Source organism: Alligator sinensis, unplaced genomic scaffold, assembly GCF_000455745.1.
Source record: "Alligator sinensis unplaced genomic scaffold, ASM45574v1 scaffold577_2, whole genome shotgun sequence".
Taxonomy (NCBI): Eukaryota; Metazoa; Chordata; order Crocodylia; family Alligatoridae; genus Alligator; species Alligator sinensis.
Window position 1 is genome coordinate 408,287 of NW_005842704.1, and position 6,000 is coordinate 414,286.

Sequence of the window (6,000 nt, forward strand, 5' to 3'; positions counted from 1 at the left end):
TTAATAAGCATTTATACTTGTAAATGATTCACTCATTAAAAATATACTAAGATATGTTTAAATGCTAATATTTATGGAAAGGTGCAATGGCCACATGCTTCGTGGTGCTTCGTAGATGCTTATAAAGCAAATGATTTGGATTTGGAATCCAGTGAAGGTGAACAGTTAACTTAAAACCTGAGTGGTGATGTTCTTACCCTCTTCACCCTATTAGAAGCAAAATTGCTGTCTGTTTATAGATATTTGCCTTGTTTACTAATTGCTCTCTTACTAAAGATAGCTGGTCTGGGTCTATTGTTTTAATTCTTAATTCTGGAGTCTTATTAAATACGTGCATAATATTAAGCACATATTTAGTCCTATTGAAATCAGTGGATATAGTTCTATGCTTAGTTCTGTATGTAATGGGAGAGGTAGTCACTAGGGGTGTGAGAAAAGGGCCATATTTGATTTGGATTCAGATTTGGCCTGGTTCAGGGGACAGTGATTCAATTCATTGATCTGGATCACTGGCCTGATTTGATTCAGCTGAATCTGAAGATTTGATGCCGATTCAGAGAATCAGCGATTCAGCCATAGACACAGCTTTAAATGTTTTTTCTACATACCTTGAGGTACGAGGAGCAGCTTGTGAATGGGTGGATGGAGACTCCCTGCCCCCACACTCCCCTGGCTCATCAGTTGGCCACAGGGGGACCCTGGTGCCCCTACAGACCCAGGAGGCACCAGTTGCAGAGCCAGGGGGTGGAGGGAGAGTCCCTCGCGTGCTCTGCAGTGGACTCAGAAGTGGACCAGAAGTGCTTCTGGTCCACTTCTGGGTCCACCACTGAGCACACTGAGGACCCCCCTGTGCTCCTGTCAGCTACTCCATTTGCCCCACAATCTCAGCGTTCATGAGTTGCCTGGTTCCTTGAGGTATGCAAAAAAACATTTAAAGACGTGTCTTATCATTGTATCTCTCCAAATTGATTCGGAGGGTTCGGATTCAATTCAGATGGATTAAAGGGTCTCCCGATTCAATTTGGATTCAGAGATTCAGCTGCCAATTCAGGCCAAATCTCTGCTGAATCCAAGCAGTGACCAAAGCTTCGCACAGCCCTAGTAGTCAGCTATGTAAGGGTTCACCACATTTGGTCTGCATTTATGCAGCTTACTTTTAGTCCCATGAACATAGACTTGGAGTGACATGTGCAGCTGTTCCTTGTTCCTGGGAGCTTTGTGGGGAACCTAGTTTAACTCGGTGTGGGGAATGGGGCAGGTTGGATCGGAATGGGGTAGTAGGTCTGAAGTGAGTTGACAAAATCAGGGACGGGGGTGTGCTACTGGGTCTGTGGGGTGGTGTTAGTTGGTCCACAGGGAAAAGAAGTTTCCCACTCACGGGGCTAGAAAAATGCTCAGTGTTGTGGGGGAGAGAAGGAGGTGGCAATAGCAAAGCTTTGAGGCTCCGGCCAGTTCCAGGGCTTTCCCAGCCCTGGGGCTGCACTGTGAATGCATATAGACATTCACAAGATTTGGTTAACCCAGTCTTGATCTAAGTTAGTTCACCTAACCCTAGTTAGGCTGGTGCAAATGTAATGCTTGTATGTACCCTTAGTATGAAGTCAGACAGACATCAGGCAGGAGGGTACTTAATCTCATTAATGAAGACTTAAGCTTTCACAGGTGACACCCTATTTCATCAGATGCTATGAATGGATTTGAAAAGAGCAGGGGTTTGTCATCTTCTCCTTCTGTTTGTTCAGAATCATGCAAAAGGGATGGCTTTTTCCATTGCTGCAGTAAGGCTCTGTTTCATACAGGTCTCACCAAGGAATCAGTGAATGAGACTCCATGGTTTGCAATTCACTGCACTTGAATGTATTCATGTAATTAAAGTAGCCCCATTTCATCATGTTGGTTTTTGATCTTCTAGTTGGGATGCACAGGCAATTTAGTTACTGCTGTGTTGACCAGTCTATACATGTCCCTCTGGGAAAGTCTGTCTGGGGTTCCAGGTCCATTTCAGGGCATCTGATTTCACATAATCTTTACTTACATAACCTTAGTCATGCCCTGTCAGTTGTCCTGTCCAACAGATGGTGCAACACTGGTCACAAAAGTCTTTCACACTTTACGCCATTTAGTTACTTCTGTGTGACTATAGAGTCAATCTACATGTGCTCTGACAGTAAATGTTTGGCCCAATGTATCCCCAGGTACACAGGTTATGGGTTGATTAGTCAGTAGGGACACCTGTTTACGTGCAGTGAGGCTGCTCTGACATGCTGTAATTACAGTGTGTCAGAGAACACTCAATTAGCCAAGTCCTCTGGAGAGTGGTAATTACTGCACTCCAGATTCTCATGTATCAGTGTCCCCACACTGAAAAATGGTGACAGGGTTGCTTTAACTGAAGCTCGTTTAATACGCTTTAGTTAAAGCACCCCTGCTGCCATTTTTCAGCACAGGGACTCTGATACATGAGATGCTCCGAGTGAGTGAATTAGAATAGCTCTGAAAGCTGCTCTAATTAAAGCACCCACACACCACTCCCAGATCACATACATAAATGCCCTGGGATGTTTAATATCTGCTTGGCTTCTCTATAGCATAGGTGAAAGACTGTGACCTGCATCTTGGGTTAGTGAGAAGCTGGTTATCATTGTAATAATCTGAGAGGTTACTCAAGGCACATGTCAGTCTGTTTTTGACAGTGGCAAAGTCTTTCTCTTGCAACATGATGCATAGATCATCAGCATACATGAAGCTTCTCATATTGCTCTGTATGGGTTGATCACTGGGATATATATTAAAGAGGACCAGTGCTAGCACACTGTCCTATGTTAGGCTGTTTCATTGTCATCTCCGGCAGCTCTGTTTCTTGTATAGTACTATGTAAAAACATCTGTTCTCCAAAATAGATTATATGAGCTTCACTAGGTGGTAATCATTTGTCATGTTGTAGACTTTGGCAAGCAGGTTATGGTGTTTGACAGTGTCATATACCACTGACAGGTCTACAAACACAGTACCTGTTATCATCCCTTTTTCAAATCCATCTTCTATATACTGGACAATGTTTAATATTTGGCCGGTGCAGTGTCTGTCTCGTCTGAATCTGGCTTGTTCTGGTATTAGATGTAGTTTAATATGAGATGAAAAGCTATGGAGAATTAGGCATCTGTAAAGCTTATAAAGATGTCACAGGAATGACACTGGCCTGAAGTTCTCTGGGCCAGAGGCATCCTCTGGTTTTAACAGATGTATTACATAGGCTTGTCACCATATTTTCAGTATTCTAGCGGTTGATGAGCAATTGTTAAAAAGGTGTAATACCCATAACTTGGTTACAGGACCAAAGTGTTTGATCTGCTCTCTCCACACATCTCTTAGTCCAGCTGCTTTGCCATTCTTCAAGTGACTTATTCTGGCATCAAATTCCTTCATTGTGTATAGCATGCTAAAATTATTTTCTTTCAGGTCAGTTGGCCATCTAACCCATATTTTAGGCTTTTTATTCAGAGCTTTACCACTGAGCAAAAGCTGATGAGTCACCTACATGGCTGTGACGTGGTATTGCTGTATTTTGCTGTATTTTCTTTGGGTCATTATTCAGCTTGTGAATGGTTAACCATGCTTTCGTGCTAGAATGGATCATATCTATAACTTCCATCAGAGCAGGGGTACTAAACACAGTAATAAATTAATTTAAATATAATAGACAGGGAAAGGGGGAAGAAGGAGTGGTGGGCAGGAATAACACTGGAAGGGGTCTTGCTAACCACACTAGGCCACAGGGCCTTGTTGCAAAGCCAGATACTAGCTGTGCCTCTTCATCACTATGGACCGCATCTTCACAGGACAGAATAAGGCACATCATAATATCCAGGGTTCATTCACCTCTCCCAACATCATATATGTAATAATATATTTTATGTCTCTCTGCTGTCTACATTGGACAGACAGGATTAACCTATATGTGAAATAATGAATGGACACTATTTGATATCAATTCCAGAAAGATATGCACATCTGTGACTGAACTCTAATCTATTTGGCTCCATCACTGACTTCCAAAGTAACTGTTCTTAAACAACAAAACTTTAAATAGAAAAGCACCAGAATATGAAATTGCAAAACAACAAATCAACACAGTCAGAACTGTGTTAAGTATGGTCTCAATATAGAATCTGGATTCTTACCTGTACTTCCCCCATCCCTCGTATTTGAATTACTTTATTCTTGGCTATTTAGTACCCCTCCTTTTTGAAAATCCATTCATAGCATCTGATGAAGTAGGTTGTCACCCATGCCTTTCTGAAATAGAATTTAATGTGCCACCCTAACCTGCCTTACGTATGTACTGGCACTCATTCCCAGAAATGACACAGAATTTTGAAACCACATATTGTGGGAAATAGAGTAGTAAAAGGGCGGGGGTGGGGGGGGAACCCCAGGGAAACATAGGTATCATGGAACTAAATAAATTCAAAGAGAAGTATATTGTATCAGCTGGACCATCCTTTGTCTAATGTAGGATTGTTCCTTACCTAATATTCCCAAATACTTTGTCAAATTCATTTTGCATTACTTAGGCTATATAGTTTAAACTATTTACAATCCTCTGATCCATTTTTTCCCTGAACTCTCAAGTATTTTCATGCCATCACATGTCTATGTTGGTGAGTTGTCACAGCTGATCAAATAACATAGTCATCCATCTGTAGCAAAAGTTGATTGAGAAGCTGAGACTTTTTATACACTTTTCTCCCCCTAGAGTATAACAATAGAATTTAGATATAAGTCTGTATCATTGTCTCATTTTACCATGTTGTGATTGTACTTAGGATGTAAGTAGAAGTTCTATGCACTGCCTCATGATGACTAAAAATGGAAGGTGTGGAAGTGAAATGCAATCAGGCAGGAAAGATTAATTACAAAAACTTGCACACTCAAATAGTTTTCAAAAATTGTGAGACTTTTATTGCTTCCATGATGCGAATACTAAATAACAGTGGCTGCAGCACTGGCATTTTACATCACTACATTTCATGAAAGAAATATTGCATGAGAGCTTTATTCATCAACTCATTTTCTGTGGAGCTGGTTTGAACGGTTTCTTTTTCCTTTTTTTTTTTTTTTACAGACATCAGTGAAAAAAAGTCATGCAAAATTCATGGGAAAAATATAGAACCTATATAGTCATGAAGATAGAGATGACACATGGAAAATTGGCACAGGTTATAATTGTTATTATTATTGCTTTACATTGCTATTGAATTGTTTATGCATTGTGTGGTACATATTGTATAATGCATTCAGTAACTGTGCAAGAAATAATGTGTTAGTTTTCTTAAATCAACATGCTTTTGTAAACCAGAATACTAAGAGACCTATATTGGCTGGCTTCATATGTATACTTAAAGGCAATATGGGAGTCCAAGGCCTTTACATAAAGAAAAGTCATGGTTGCGTGCGTCTCCAACAGCATGGGCAGGAGTTGTTAGTGCAAGTCTTCAGCCTGTAGACAGGTACAAGTATAAGGTGTAGGGCTACATACAGACATTCACGAAGCCTGAAGAAGAATCTAAGTTATATGGTTTTCTGTAAGCAGCGTAGTTTAAATCGGTAGCAATTAGAACAGACATTCATCCTTTGGTGGGGCAGGGGACAAATCTTAGGCTGGGGTCTGCCATTTTTAAACTAGTTTATGAGAGCCAAACTTCTGTTATGGGTATAGATTGGTTTTGTATGTTGAACTTCTGTTCTGTTATGGGTATAGACTGGTTTCTGATTGCTTATACCTAGAGACCTACCTAAATCATGGCAAGACAAAGGAATTTTTGCCAGCTGCTTGCAGTGCACAGCGTCAATTTTGCAGTCTTTTCATGGTGAGCCCCCCTCATTGCTGATTGGCCAAGAGGCCAATCACTCATCTTCAAACTGCATTATTGCATCTGGCTTCTTAAAAGATGGTACTGAAACCATTTCATTTTCCTGACTGGCACTTTCACTAAGTCT

The 6,000-nt window shown here is 40.8% G+C and overlaps 1 long non-coding RNA gene across 1 annotated transcript in view; it reads left to right on the forward strand.

Moving 5' to 3' along the window:
- LOC112551977 overlaps positions 1-5,172 on the forward strand; it is a 140,906-nt gene extending 135,734 nt beyond the window's left edge. The window contains exon 3 of the long non-coding RNA XR_003096336.1: positions 5,126-5,172. This is a non-coding gene — a long non-coding RNA (uncharacterized LOC112551977). The remainder of the gene's footprint in view (positions 1-5,125) is intronic.
- Positions 5,173-6,000: the final 828 nt, after the last annotated feature.